This window comes from Pseudophryne corroboree, unplaced genomic scaffold (genome assembly GCF_028390025.1).
Source record: "Pseudophryne corroboree isolate aPseCor3 unplaced genomic scaffold, aPseCor3.hap2 scaffold_222, whole genome shotgun sequence".
In the NCBI taxonomy this organism is placed as follows: Eukaryota; Metazoa; Chordata; class Amphibia; order Anura; family Myobatrachidae; genus Pseudophryne; species Pseudophryne corroboree.
This window is the reverse complement of record NW_026968868.1, coordinates 743747-759069: the sequence shown is the minus strand read 5'-3', so window position 1 is coordinate 759069 and position 15323 is coordinate 743747. Positions and strand designations below refer to the sequence as shown.

The following is a 15323-nucleotide window of genomic DNA, read 5'->3' as shown; positions in this document are numbered from 1 at the left end:
TAACATATTTGTAGGGATGGTTTTTCACCTATTACTAAATTAAACTTGCTTCATTGGAAAGGCAGCAAGATGCATCCTCATTTCAATATCTACTGAAATAATACAGGTTGATACCAGGAAACATTAACGCCACTGCATCCTTGCTGCTTTCTCATGTGGAAGTCTGTTTAATGTGAAAACAAGGTGATATCTAATTAGCACACAGGTAAGGAATTAAGAAAATCTTTATTTAAGGGTGAAGATGTTTCTCACAAAATCGTTGCCCCAATGCATCATTGAAATTCAAGCTGGAAAGATGATTTTAATATATCACTTGTACATTTTGTATTGCTCTTATGGTGACAATGTAGTTTGTTTTTGTCAATTACCATTTTAATAATAGGGTAAAGAAAATTAAGTGGATTTTTGAAAGAAAACAATACTGTCAATATACTATTAAAACAAATTAAAATGGTAAAAGTTATTGTACTTTAAGTAAAAATAAAAGCTAAAATATCAATCCCAGTTTTGGATTACTTTAATGAACAAAAAAAAAAATTCATATAGCAAAGGATAGTTTCAATCTGCCTACCTCTGGGTTATGGGCCCAGCATGCTTCCATTGCAGTACTCTGCTGCACATGTAAGTGCAAGAGATCCTGAAGCACTCACTCATCATGCGAAAGTACCAATGTGTTTCTTCATTGGTTGCTGGAAGAAACATCTTACAAAAACTCTCCAGATTATTGACTTTTTAAAGTTTTTCTAGGAAACGTTCTAGATGAATGCTTATTAGTCTTTGTCAGTATGTGCTTTTTGCAAAGTGTCGCTGTGGCGCAATCAGTTAGTGTGTAAGGCTGTTAACCAAAAGGTTGGTGGTTCAATCCCACCCAGGGACTTAATTGACCTTGTTATCAGATTTTGGTGATATTTAAGTAGACAAGTCAAAATTGCAAACCCCCTCTTATGGTATAGGGTACCTGGCCTTCTCTGATGTAATCAGAGTTAGATTTGATTAAGTGATTTTATAAAAAAACAGCTAGGAAGCACAATTTAGCAGTGGGTTGCAGAGAAAAAGAAAAATGCTGGCAGAAAAATCCAATTGAGTTATTAAACAGCTCTTCATTTTCTGGCTTTATTTTTATGATTACAAATTTGTTCTCTGAAAAGTGTCCACAAAGCCAAGTATCTGATTAACATATTTGTAGGGATGGTTTTTCACCTATTACTAAATTAAACTTGCTTCATTGGAAAGGCAGCAAGATGCATCCTCATTTCAATATCTACTGAAATAATACAGGTTGACACCAGGAAACATTAACGCCACTGCATCCTTGCTGCTTTCTCATGTGGAAGTCTGTTTAATGTGAAAACAAGGTGATATCTAATTAGCACACAGGTAAGGAATAAAGAAAATCTTTATTTAAGGGTGAAGATGTTTCTCACAAAATCGTTGCCCCAATGCATCATTGAAATTCAAGCTGGAAAGATGATTTTAATATATCACTTGTACATTTTGTATTGCTCTTCTGGTGACAATGTAGTTTGTTTTTGTCAATTACCATTTTAATAATCGGGTAAAGAAAATTAATTGGATTTTTGAAAGAAAACAACACTGTCAATATACTATTAAAACAAATTAAAATGGTAAAAGTTATTGTACTTTAAGTAAAAATAAAAGCTAAAATATCAATCCCAGTTTTGGATTACTTTAATGAACAAAAAAAAAATGCATATAGCAAAGGATAGTTTCAATCTGCCTACCTCTGGGTTATGGGCCCAGCATGCTTCCATTGCAGTACTCTGCTGCACATGTAAGTGCAAGAGATCCTGAAGCACTCACTCATCATGGGAAAGTACCAATGTGTTTCTTCATTGGTTGCTGGAAGAAACATCTTACAAAAACTCTCCAGATTATTGACTTTTTAAAGTTTTTCTAGGAAACGTTCTAGATGAATGCTTATTAGTCTTTGTCAGTATGTACTTTTTGCAAAGTGTCTCTGTGGCGCAATCGGTTAGTGTGTTCAGCTATTAATCAAAAGGTTGGTGGTTCAATCCCATCCAGGGACGTAATTGACCTTGTCATCAAATTTTGGTAATATTTAAGTAGACAAGTCATATAGCAGAGGATAGTTTCAATCTGCCTACCTCTGGGTTATGGACCCAGCATGCTTCCATTACAGTACTCTGCTGCACATGTAAGTGCAAGAGATCCTGAAGCACTCACTCATCATGCGAAAGTACCAATGTGTTTCTTCATTGGTTGCTGGAAGAAACATCTTACAAAAACTCTCCTTATTATTGACTTTTTAAAGTTTTTCTAGGAATCGTTCTAGATGAATGCTTATTAGCCTTTGTCAGTATGTACTTTTGCAAAGTTTCGCTGTGGCGCAATCAGTTAGTGTGTACGGCTATTAACCAAAAGGTTGGTGGTTCAATCCCACCCAGGGATGTAATTGAACTTGTAATCAGATTTTGTTGATCTTTAAGTAGACAAGTCAAAATTTCGAAAACCCCTGTTATGGTGTAGGGTACCTGGCCTTCTCTGATGTAATCAGAGTTAGATTTGATTCATACTGTTTTACTGGGTAGTATATCACAAGTTATACGGTGTGATTGGTGTGGCTGGTATGAATCTTGACCTTGGATTAACAAAAATCCTTTCCTCGAACTGTCTGTCTCCTCTGGGCACAGTTTCTCTAACTGAGGTATGGAGGAGGGGCATAGAGGGAGGAGCCAGTGCACACCCAGATCTAAAGTCTTTCTTAAAGTGCCCATGTCTGCTGCGGAGCCCGTCTATCCCCCATGGTCCTTACGGAGTCCCCATCATCCTCTACGGACTACGAGAAAAAAAAATTACCGGTAGGTTTAAAATGTTATTTTTTTCTCTGCAACCCACTGCTAAATTGTGCTTCCTAGCTGTTTTTTATAAAATCACTTAATTAAATCTAACTCTGATTACGTCAGAGAAGGCCAGGTACCCTACACCATAAGAGGGGGTTTGAAATTTTTACTTGTCTACTTAAAGATCACCAAAATCTGATGACAAGGTCAATTACATCCCTGGGTGGGATTGAACCACCAACCTTTTGGTTAATAGCCCATGTAAGTGCAAGAAATCCTGAAGCACTCACTCATCATGGGAAAGTACCAATGTGTTTCTTACAAAAATTCTCCAGATTATTGACTTTTTAAAGTTTTTCTAGGAAACGTTCTAGATGAATGATTATTAGCCTTTGTCAGTATTGACTTTTGCAAGGTGTCTCTGTGGCGCAATCGGTTAGCATGTTTGGCTATTAACCAAAAGGTTGGTGGTTCAATCCCACCCAGGGATGTAATTGACCTTGTAATCAGATTTTGGTGATCTTTAAGTAGACAAGTCAAAATTTCAAAAACCCCCCTTATGGTGTAGGGTACCTGGCCTTCTCTGATGTAATCAGAGTTAGATTTGATTAAGTGATTTTATAAAAAAACAGCTAGGAAGCACAATTTAGCAGTGGGTTGCAGAGAAAAAAAATATGCTGGCAGAAAAGTCCAATTGAGTGATTAAACAGCTCTTCATTTTCTGATTTTATGTTTATGCTAACAAATTTGCTCTCTGAAAAGTGTCCACAAAGCCAAGTCTCTGATTAACACCTTTGTAGGAATGGTTTTTCACCTATTACTGAAATAAACTTGCTTCATTGGAAAGGCATCAAAGATGCATCCTCATTTCAATGTCTACTGAAATAATACAGGTTGACACCAGGAAACGTCACTGCATCCTTGCTGCTTCCTCACGGGGAAGTCTGTTTAATGTGAAAACAAGGTGATATCTAATCAGCACACAGGTAAGGAATTAAGAAAATCTTTCTTTGTGGGTGAAGATGTTTCTCACAAATTGTTGTCCCAATGCATCATTGAAATTCAAGATGGAAGATGATTTTCATATATCACTTGTACATTTTGCATTGCTCTTCTGGTGACAATGTAGTTTGTTTTTGTCAATTACCATTTCAGTAATAGGGTAAAGAAAATTAAGTGGATTTTTTAAAGAAAACAATGCTGTCAATATACTATTAAAACAAATTAAAATGATAAAAGTTATTGTACTTTAAGTAAAAATAAAAGAGCCAAAATATCAATCCCAGTTTTTGATTACTTTAATTATAAAAAAAAAAATGCACATAGCAGAGGATAGTTTCGATCAATCGACCTCTGGGTTATGGGCCCAGCATGCTTCCATTGCACTACTCTGCTGCTCATGGAAGTGTAAGAGATCCTGAAGACTAAATTGATTAAAGGCCTAAAAGTACTGGACTATAAGGAAAGACTTACTAGGCTGAATATTTATACACTAGAAAAGAGGTGCCTAAGAGGAGATATTATTAATATCTTCAAATATGTAAAGATACATAACAAAGAGTTATCAGAGGAATTATTTATTAAAAGAACACGTGGTCACTCGCTGCGACTGGAGGAAAGTTCAGAACGCAATGGAGGAAAGGTTTCTTCACTGTTAGGGCAATCAGGATGTGGAATTCCCTGCCAGGGAAGGTGGTAATGGCGGACTCTGTAATTGGATTTAAAAAAGGAATGGATACATTTCTGAATGAAAAAGCTATCCAAGGTTATAATACTTAAAATATCAACATGGTTAATCCGGGGGTAACATGAGTTATAGTAGCTAACTAGTCATAAAACATTATTCAGCAAGTATGTAGAATCATCACAACTTAAAACAGGTTGAACACGATGGGCAATTTGCCTCTATTCAACCTCAAAAACTATGTTACTATATTACTATGTTATTGTAGTATACAGAACACCACAATGCAATGAGCAGTGATAGTGAGCACTGATGAGGATACTAGAACTGACACTGAGCAGCAAGATGCAGCACTGGACTATTAGTAATGTACTGTAGTATGCTGAGCACCACAATGCAGCACAAGACAATGAGCAGTGATACTGAGCACTGATGAGGATACTACTGAGAACTGACACTGAGCAGGAGAGACACACTACTAGTATTACTGAGCAGCAATAAGTAACCACTGATACTGAGCACTGATATTGAGATTTCCACTGAGAGAACATAGCCACGTCCTCTCCGCTCTCTCTTCAATGCACGAGTAAAAATGGCAGCAACGCGCAGCTCTTTATATGGAATCCGAATCTCGCGAGAATCCGACAGCGGGATGATGACATTTTCCCTTGTTCAGGTTTTCCGAGTCAGGCGGGAACAACCGAGCCTGCCTCGGACCAGTGTAAACCACGTGGAGTTCGTGGGGAATTCGGTTCTCGGAGAACCGAACCCGCTCCTCTCTACCTTATACCCATCAATTTTTTTATTTTCAATCTAAGCCCCTGCAGTTTTCTGTAAGCATCTGCTTCGCTATGATGATCAACAAGTCACAAGGGCAAACACTCAGGGTTTGAGGCGTAGATCTTAGGACCAGCTGCTACAAGCATGGCAGAGGTGTCACTATCACTGGTGACACACAGAGAGGTGGCGAGGGAGATTGTAATGCAGTGCGCGCAGATAAGCAGCGCAATGGTAAAAAGGAGGCATGGTTTCATAGGTAGGGGCGTGGCCTGGTGGCCTGAATCTACATTTTGTTGCTCCGGGTGTCCCGGGGGTTGGGGGCTGCACCCGGGGACTAGTGTGTGAGCGGTGCTGGCTCCTGCACAGTGACAGGGCATGGCCACCCAGCATGACGCCTCCCTTCTTGACCATGCTGTAATTGCAGTCGCACTGCAGTTCAGCGTGATCATAAAAAATGGTGTAGGCTCCTGCTGGTGCAGACTGTATGTGCGCGCAGGAAGCCGCCACCATTTTTGTGATCACAGCGGCTGAATGTGATGTCATACAGCCGCTGTGACCACGCCCCCTGTGTCTCCTCCGTTGCAGACCCCATTTTGAAGCCTTGCCCCCGCACCGCTCCATCCCTGACTTGGAAATGGAGTGTTGCTGACCCACCTCTCCCCCCCTTCCCCACCCCGATTGACAGGCAGAGGCGATCACATTCTCTGCGGGGTGCCGCAGAAAATGCAGGCACATGCGTATGCTCTTAGCAATTTTTGCAGTTGGATCGCTTATTGTGATTGCAATCCAACCTGAATCAGGCCCTATTACCTATCACAATGCGCTGCGGGCAGTACAAAATTGGGTTAATATAGGAGAAAAACCCCCAGACCTGTGCTCCTTAACTGTACCTGGTGGCTAGTGGAGCGGCTGCCCAGTAATCAGTGTCCACCGCAGTGCGCACACGGCCCACCCCCTACGGCCTCGCTCCCCTTCATCAGCGGCCTCGTGATCCGGAAGGGTGGTGTGTGTGTGACTGACCTTAGGATGAAACCGGAGCCTCCGCTGCAGTGACCCAGCAACCAGGGCACGGGAGTATATAGCGCCGCTGGGAGTGATGAAGCTGCAGTAAAGATGTCTATTAGACCTAGCCTGCTGCAGCCCTTGTAGATTCTCATAAAACAAGTTCTTCTTTTCTTGTCAAAATTAATAGCTAAGAATAGGCTGCCTGAGGCAGGCCCCTGTTAATTGGCCTGCTACTGAAGGCACCAACTACAAACTGAGCTCCCTGTTCATGGAAGCGGGGTTATAGAGGAGAATGCACTGAGCTTCTTGGGAACAGTCAAAAGCTTTGAGCCGGTTGGTGCCTCAGATCAAGATCCTACTCTACACCCCAATGTGAATCCTTGTGGAGTCCAGTGTACCCCACAGAAGAAATTAATGTGTCACACCCATTGGCAGCAACCTTAGAATAGCTGCTGACGGGCACAATTGAGAAAGGAAGGGGGGGGGGCATTTGAATCCAGCACATAGATGCAATTCAAATATGTAATTTGTACCTTCCTATTTTAAAATATAATGGATGAACCTCACCCTGTGAGAACAATCTTCATGATCAAGAGATCTAATATGTAAAATAAGTATGAGTTGGGATAGGGCTGGGGAGGGTGGCAGCTCGGGCAGCCCCTCCCCCGTCAAGTTAAGGAGATTCAACTGAGGAAGCACAAGGGAACTCTCGTCTGGGGACAACAACTGCAGGGAGACCACATCTTTTCAGATGAACATGGGATGGCGGAAGGCTGCCTAATACTGAAGCACCATCAAATATCAAACCATATCCAACAACTAGTAACAGCATTCCTGGGGGAAGGTCTGCAGCAGACGGATTTGCATACGGTGATGTCATCCAAGCAGTGGGCCAAAGTTGGCTGGAACCCTCATCTGCATATAAAAAGAGAAAAGGGGCATGCAGGGCATGGCGGCCTTTTGCAGTGCTTGGATGACCCCTAGTTCGCATTAAACACCCCCACCCTCCTTTGGTGTGGGGCTCATGTTGGCCATGCCCCATCCCCTGAAGCATTCATGCTGATTTCTTGCAGCAGCTGGGCACTGTAACAGCTCCAGAGCTGCTCTGTAAGGCAAGTAAAAGGGTGTGGGCCCTGCAGCACCACCTGTAGTTCGCATTGTGCGTTGGAAGGCACAAAGTAAGCAGACGGGAGGAGAAGTCAGGATAGTACACAAGGGCATCCTTTTCTCTTAGTCCGTAGAGGATGCTGGGGTCACATTAAGAACCATGGGGTATAGACGGGATCCGCAAGAGACATGGGCACTTTAAGACTTTCAAAGGGTGTGAACTGGCTCCTCCCTCTATGCCCCTCCTCCAGACTCCAGTTATAGGAACTGTGCCCAGGGAGACGGACATTTCGAGGAAAGGATTTATTGTTAAACTAAGGTGAGCATCTTACCAGCTCACACCTTAAGCATGCCGCAGAACGTGGCATTCAACAGAACACAAGCCAACGGCATGAACAATTGCAGCAAAAAGCTGACCAGAACCGTAACACAACATGTGTATAACCACAAGTAATAACTGCAGACACAGTATGGACTGGGACGGGTGCCCAGCATCCTCTACGTACTAAGAGAAAAGGATTTACCGGTAGGTATTAAAATCCTATTTTCTCATACGACCTAGAGGATGCTGGGGTCACATTAAGAACCATGGGGTTATACCAAAGCTCTTGAACGGGTGGGAGAGTGCGTACGACTCTGCAGCACCGAATGACCCAACTTGAGGTTATCATCAGCCAAGGTATCAAACTTGTAAAACTTAGCAAAAGTGTTTACTAAATAGCTGCTCGGCAAAGTTGCAATGCCGAGACTCCCCGACCAGCTGCCCAGGATGAACCCACCTTTCTAGTAGAATGGGTCTTCACCTAATTCAGTAACGGCAATCCTGTCGTGGAATGAGCATGCTGAATTTTACCACAGATCCAGCGCATAATGGTCTGCATGGAAGCAGGACACCCAATCATGTTGGGAGCATACAGGACAAACAGAGCCTCTGTTTTCCTAATCTGAACCGTTCTGGTGACATAAATTTTCAAAGTTCTGACCACAGCCAGAGACTTTGACTCAACGAAGGTGTCAGTGGCCAAAGGCACCATGTGGAAAGATGAACCACCTTCGGCAGAAATTGTTGACGTGTCCTCAATTCTGCTCTATCTTCATGAAAGATCAAATAAAGGCTCTTGTGATACTGCATGGTTTGTACTGTTTTCCATGTGCTCCCAGATCTTTCAAGCAAGTAGCATGGTCAAGAAAGTTCTGTTTGAAAAGAAACAAACATTTACTGTCATTGTTATGCAAATAAACTTACATTAAAGCTAACAAGAAAGCACACTCGTTCTGTCTTTAAACTGATAAAAGAAACCCCAATAATATGGGGCATGCAAAAATTGAGATAAAACTCAGTTTTGCTCCTCTCCACGGAAATCTTTAATAAAAGGCGAAATATTTGTTAGTTCTGAAGAGAAACCAGAGCATGACCAAGATTCCACCTGTCGCCTGAGTGCCATGCCAGCAGTTCTCATTCAGCTCAAAGTGAGCACCCAATTTGAATGAAAGAAAGCAGATTTCTCACCAGGCTTCCCCTTGCTATAAACATGGTTTGTACTCTTTTCCATGTGCTCCCAGATCTTTCAAACAATTAGTGTGGTCAAGAAAGTTCTGTTTGAAAAGAAACAAACATTTACTGTCATTTCTATGCAAATGAGCTTACATTAAAGCACACTCGTTCTATCTTTAAACCAATAAAATAAAACCCCAATAAGATGGGGCATGCAAAAATTGAGATAAAACTCAGTTTTGCTCCTCTCCACGGAAATCTTTAGTAAAAGGCGAAAGATTTGTTCGTTCTGAAGAGAAACCACAGCATGACCAAGATTCTACCTGTCGCCTGAGTGCCATGCCAGCAGTCCTCATTCAGCTCAAAGTGAGCACCCAATTTGAAAGAAAGAAAGCAGATTTCTCACCAGGCTTCCCCTTGCTATAAACATGGTTTGTACTCTTTTCCATGTGCTCCCAGATCTTTCAAGCAATTAGTATAGTCAAGAAAGTTCTGTTTGAAAAGAAACAAACATTTACTGTCATTTCTACGCAAATGAGCTTACATTAAAGCACACTCGTTCTATCTTTAAACTGATAAAAGAAACCCCAATAAGACGGGGCATGCAAAAATTGAGATAAAACTCAGTTTTGCTCCTCTCCACGGAAATCTTTAGTAAAAGGCAAAAGATTTGTTCGTTCTGAAGAACTAGCACAAGGGAACTCTCAAAAGAAGAACAAGGCTCTGAAACAAAGAAATCTGACTTTTACCAGAGCTGACCAGAGGAAAACACAAACACAGTCCCCCACTACCACAAATAAAGCAGTCGAGTTTCCCACATTTGGGGAAATCACAGGGGTCAGCATACCCAGAATGCAATGAATGAACCTCACCCTGGGAGAATAATCTTCATGACCATGGTATCTCCTATGCAAAATAAGTATGATTTGGGATAGAGCTGGGGAGGGCCGCTGCTCAGGCACATCTCTGTCAAGTTAAGGAGATTCAACTGAGGCAGCACAAGGGAACTCTCATCTGGGGACAACAACTGCAGGGAGAACACATATTTTCAGATGAACATGGGAGGGCAGAAGGCTGCCTAATACTGAAGCACCCCCAAACAACAAACCAAATGCAACAACTAGTGCAAGCATTCCTGGGGGAAGGCCTGCCGCAGATGGATTTGCATATGGTGATGTCATCCAAGCAGTGGGTCAAAGTTGGCTTCAACCCTCGTCTGCATATGAAAACAGAAAAGGGGCGTGCAGGGCATGGTGGCCTTTTGCGGCGCTTGTCTGACCCCTAGTTTGCATTAAACACCTCCACCCTCCTTCGGTGTGGGGCTCATGTTGGCTATGCCCCAGCCCCTGAAGCATTCAAGCTGATTTTTCTCCCAAACGAAAGACACTAGAATGAAAATTTTAAAGCCTCCTGTTAGTGCTTCATCTACACGTTATAGCCCTGAATTTTCCAATGCCTATCTCTTTGCAAAAGAGAGATATCGGCAAGGAAAAGCTGTATTGTACCTTTGCATTTTTCTCCCAAACGAAAGACACTAGAATGAAAATTTTAAAGCCTCCTGTTAGTGCTTCATCTACACGTTATAGCCCTGAATTTTCCAATGCCTAGCTCTTTGCAAAAGAGAGATATTGGCAAGGAAAAGCTGTATTGTACCTTTGCATTTTTCTCCCAAACGAAAGACACTAGAATGAAAATTTTAAAGTCTACTGTTAGAGCTTCATCTACACGTTATAGCCCTGAATTTTCCAATGCCTAGCTCTTTGCAAAAGAGAGATATCGGCAAGGAAAAGCTGTATTGTACCTTTGCATTTTTCTCCCAAACGAAAGACACTAGAATGAAAATTTTAAAGCCTCCTGTTAGTGCTTCATATACACGTTATAGCCCTGAATTTTCCAATGCCTATCTCTTTGCAAAAGAGAGATATCGACAAGGAAAAGCTGTATTGTACCTTTGCATTTTTCTCCCAAACGAAGGACATTAGAATGAAAATTTTAAAGCCTCCTATTAGTGCTTCATCTACACGTTATAGCCCTGAATTTTCCAATGCCTAGCTCTTTGCAAAAGAGAGATATCGGCAAGGAAAAGCTGTATTGTACCTTTGCATTTTTCTCCCAAACGAAAGACACTAGAATGAAAATTTTAAAGCCTCCTGTTAGTGCTTCATCTACACGTTATAGCCCTGAATTTTCCAATGCCTATCTCTTTGCAAAAGAGAGATATCGGCAAGGAAAAGCTGTATTGTACCTTTGCATTTTTCTCCCAAACGAAGGACACTAGAATGAAAATTTTAAAGCCTCCTATTAGTACTTCATCTACACGTTATAGCCCTGAATTTTCCAATGCCTATCTCTTTGCAAAAGAGAGATATCGGCAAGGAAAAGCTGTATTGTACCTTTGCATTTTTCTCCCAAACGAAGGACACTAGAATGAAAATTTTAAAGCCTCCTGATAGTGCTTCATCTATACGTTATAGCCCTGAATTTTCAAATGCCTATCTCTTTGCAAAAGAGAGATATCGGCAAGGAAAAGCTGTATTGTACCTTTGCATTTTTCTCCCAAACGAAAGACACTAGAATGAAAATTTTAAAGCCTCCTGTTAGTGCTTCATCTACACGTTATAGCCCTGAATTTTCCAATGCCTATCTCTTTGCAAAAGAGAGATATCGGCAAGGAAAAGCTGTATTGTACCTTTGCATTTTTCTCCCAAACGAAGGACACTAGAATGAAAATGTAAAAGCCTCCTGTTAGTGCTTCATCTACACGGTATAGCCCTGAATTTTCCAATGCCTAGCTCTTTGCAAAAGAGAGATATTGGCAAGGAAAAGCTGTATTGTACCTTTGCATTTTTCTCCCAAACGAAGGACACTAGAATGAAAATTTTAAAGCCTCCTGTTAGTGCTTCATCTACACGTTATAGCCCTGAATTTTCCAATGCCTATCTCTTTGCAAAAGAGAGATATCGGCAAGGAAAAACTGTATTGTACCTTTGCATTTTTCTCCCAAACGAAAGACACTAGAATGAAAATTTTAAAGCCTCCTGTTAGTGCTTCATCTACACGTTATAGCCCTGAATTTTCCAATGCCTAGCTCTTTGCAAAAGAGAGATATCGGCAAGGAAAAGCTGTATTGTACCTTTGCATTTTTCTCCCAAACGAAGGACACTAGAATGAAAATGTAAAAGCCTCCTGTTAGTGCTTCATCTACACGGTATAGCCCTGAATTTTCCAATGCCTAGCTCTTTGCAAAAGAGAGATATTGGCAAGGAAAAGCTGTATTGTACCTTTGCATTTTTCTCCCAAACGAAGGACACTAGAATGAAAATTTTAAAGCCTCCTGTTAGTGCTTCATCTACACGTTATAGCCCTGAATTTTCCAATGCCTATCTCTTTGCAAAAGAGAGATATCGGCAAGGAAAAACTGTATTGTACCTTTGCATTTTTCTCCCAAACGAAAGACACTAGAATGAAAATTTTAAAGCCTCCTGTTAGTGCTTCATCTACACGTTATAGCCCTGAATTTTCCAATGCCTAGCTCTTTGCAAAATCGAGATATTGGCAAGGAAAAGCTGTATTGTACCTTTGCATTTTTCTCCCAAACGAAAGACACTAGAATGAAAATTTTAAAGCCTCCTGTTAGTGCTTCATCTACACGTTATAGCCCTGAATTTTCCAATGCCTAGCTCTTTGCAAAAGAGAGATATCGGCAAGGAAAAGCTGTATTGTACCTTTGCATTTTTCTCCCAAACGAAAGACACTAGAATGAAAATTTTAAAGCCTCCTGTTAGTGCTTCATCTAGACGTTATAGCCCTGAATTTGTCCAATGCCTATCTCTTTGCAAAAGAGAGATATCGGCAAGGAAAAGCTGTATTGTACCTTTGCATTTTTCTCCCAAACGAAGGACACTAGAATGAAAATTTTAAAGCCTCCTGTTAGTGCTTCATCTACACGTTATAGCCCTGAATTTTCCAATGCCTATCTCTTTGCAAAAGAGAGATATCGGCAAGGAAAAGCTGTATTGTACCTTTGCATTTTTCTCCCAAACGAAAGACACTAGAATGAAAATTTTAAAGCCTCCTGTTAGTGCTTCATCTACATGTTATAGCCCTGAATTTTCCAATGCCTATCTCTTTGCAAAAGAGAGATATCGGCAAGGAAAAGCTGTATTGTACCTTTGCATTTTTCTCCCAAACGAAGGACATTAGAATGAAAATTTTAAAGCCTCCTATTAGTGCTTCATCTACACGTTATAGCCCTGAATTTTCCAATGCCTATCTCTTTGCAAAAGAGAGATATCGGCAAGGAAAAGCTGCATTGTACTTTTGCATTTTTCTCCCAAACGAAAGACACTAGAATGAAATTTTTAAAGCCTACTGTTAGTGCTTCATCTACACGTTATAGCCCTGCATTTTCCAATGCCTATCTCTTTGCAAAAGAGAGATATCGGCAAGGAAAAGCTGCATTGTACTTTTGCATTTTTCTCCCAAACGAAAGACACTAGAATGAAAATTTTAAAGCCTCCTGTTAGTGCTTCATCTACACGTTATAGCCCTGAATTTTCCAATGCCTAGCTCTTTGCAAAAGAGAGATATTGGCAAGGAAAAGCTGTATTGTACCTTTGCATTTTTCTCCCAAACGAAAGACACTAGAATGAAAATTTTAAAGCCTCCTGTTAGTGCTTCATCTACACGTTATAGCCCTGAATTTTCCAATGCCTATCTCTTTTCAAAAGAGAGATATCGGCAAGGAAAAACTGTATTGTACCTTTGCATTTTTCTCCCAAACGAAGGACACTAGAATGAAAATTTAAAAGCCTCCTGTTAGTGCTTCATCTACACGTTATAGCCCTGCATTTTCCAATGCCTATCTCTTTGCAAAAGAGAGATATCGGCAAGGAAAAGCAGCATTGTACCTTTGCATTTTTCTCCCAAACGAAAGACACTAGAATGAAAATTGTAAAGCCTCCTGTTAGTGCTTCATCTACACGTTATAGCCCTGCATTTTCCAATGCCTAGCTCTTTGCAAAAGAGAGATATTGGCAAGGAAAAGCTGTATTGTACCTTTGCATTTTTCTCCCAAACGAAAGACACTAGAATGAAAATTTTAAAGCCTCCTGTTAGTGCTTCATCTACATGTTATAGCCCTGCATTTTCCAATGCCTATCTCTTTGCAAAAGAGAGATATCGGCAAGGAAAAGCAGCATTGTACTTTTGCATTTTTCTCCCAAACGAAAGACACTAGAATGAAAATTTTAAAGCCTCCTATTAGTGCTTCATCTACACGTTATAGCCCTGAATTTTCCAATGCCTAGCTCTTTGCAAAAGAGAGATATCGGCAAGGAAAAGCTGTATTGTACCTTTGCATTTTTCTCCCAAACGAAAGACACTAGAATGAAAATTTTAAAGCCTCCTGTTAGTGCTTCATCTACACGTTATAGCCCTGAATTTTCCAATGCCTATCTCTTTGCAAAAGAGAGATATCGGCAAGGAAAAGCTGTATTGTACCTTTGCATGTTTCTCCCAAACGAAGGACACTAGAATGAAAATTTTAAAGCCTCCTATTAGTGCTTCATCTACACGTTATAGCCCTGAATTTTCCAATGCCTATCTCTTTGCAAAAGAGAGATATCGGCAAGGAAAAGCTGTATTGTACCTTTGCATTTTTCTCCCAAACGAAGGACACTAGAATGAAAATTTTAAAGCCTCCTTTTAGTGCTTCATCTACACGTTATAGCCCTGAATTTTCCAATGCCTATCTCTTAGCAAAAGAGAGATATCGGCAAGGAAAAGCTGCATTGTACTTTTACATTTTTCTCCCAAACGAAAGACACTAGAATGAAAATTTTAAAGCCTCCTGTTAGTGCTTCATCTACACGTTATAGCCCTGAATTTTCCAATGCCTATCTCTTTGCAAAAGAGAGATATCGGCAAGGAAATGCTGTATTGTACCTTTGCATTTTTCTCCCAAACGAAAGACACTAGAATGAAAATTTTAAAGCCTCCTGTTAGTGCTTCATCTACACGTTATAGCCCTGAATTTTCCAATGCCTAGCTCTTTGCAAAAGAGAGATATTGGCAAGGAAAAGCTGTATTGTACCTTTGCATTTTTCTCCCAAACGAAGGACACTAGAATGAAAATTTTAAAGCCTCCTGTTAGTGCTTCATCTACACGTTATAGCCCTGAATTTTCCAATGCCTATCTCTTTGCAAAAGAGAGATATCGGCAAGGAAAAGCAGCATTGTACTTTTGCATTTTTCTCCCAAACGAAAGACACTAGAATGAAAATTTTAAAGCCTCCTGTTAGTGCTTTATCTACACGTTATAGCCCTGAATTTTCCAATGCCTAGCTCTTTGCAAAAGAGAGATATTGGCAAGGAAAAGCTGTATTGTACCTTTGCATTTTTCTCCCAAACGAAAGACACTAGAATGAAA

The 15323-nt window shown here is 40.7% G+C and overlaps 4 non-coding genes across 4 annotated transcripts; all 4 read right to left on the bottom strand.

The window, feature by feature from the left end:
• Nucleotides 1-8695: 8695 nt before the first annotated feature.
• On the bottom strand, nucleotides 8696-8811 carry LOC135008409 (U5 spliceosomal RNA). The gene has a single exon (XR_010208167.1). It is a non-coding gene; the product is annotated as a U5 spliceosomal RNA (small nuclear RNA).
• Nucleotides 8812-9086: 275 nt separating this feature from the next.
• LOC135008394 (U5 spliceosomal RNA) lies at nucleotides 9087-9202 on the bottom strand. Its single transcript, XR_010208152.1, has one exon. It is a non-coding gene; the product is annotated as a U5 spliceosomal RNA (small nuclear RNA).
• Nucleotides 9203-9476: 274 nt separating this feature from the next.
• On the bottom strand, nucleotides 9477-9593 carry LOC135008418 (U5 spliceosomal RNA). The gene has a single exon (XR_010208175.1). It is a non-coding gene; the product is annotated as a U5 spliceosomal RNA (small nuclear RNA).
• Nucleotides 9594-9652: 59 nt separating this feature from the next.
• On the bottom strand, nucleotides 9653-9816 carry LOC135008048 (U1 spliceosomal RNA). The gene has a single exon (XR_010207865.1). It is a non-coding gene; the product is annotated as a U1 spliceosomal RNA (small nuclear RNA).
• Between the last annotated feature and the right edge of the window lie 5507 nt (nucleotides 9817-15323).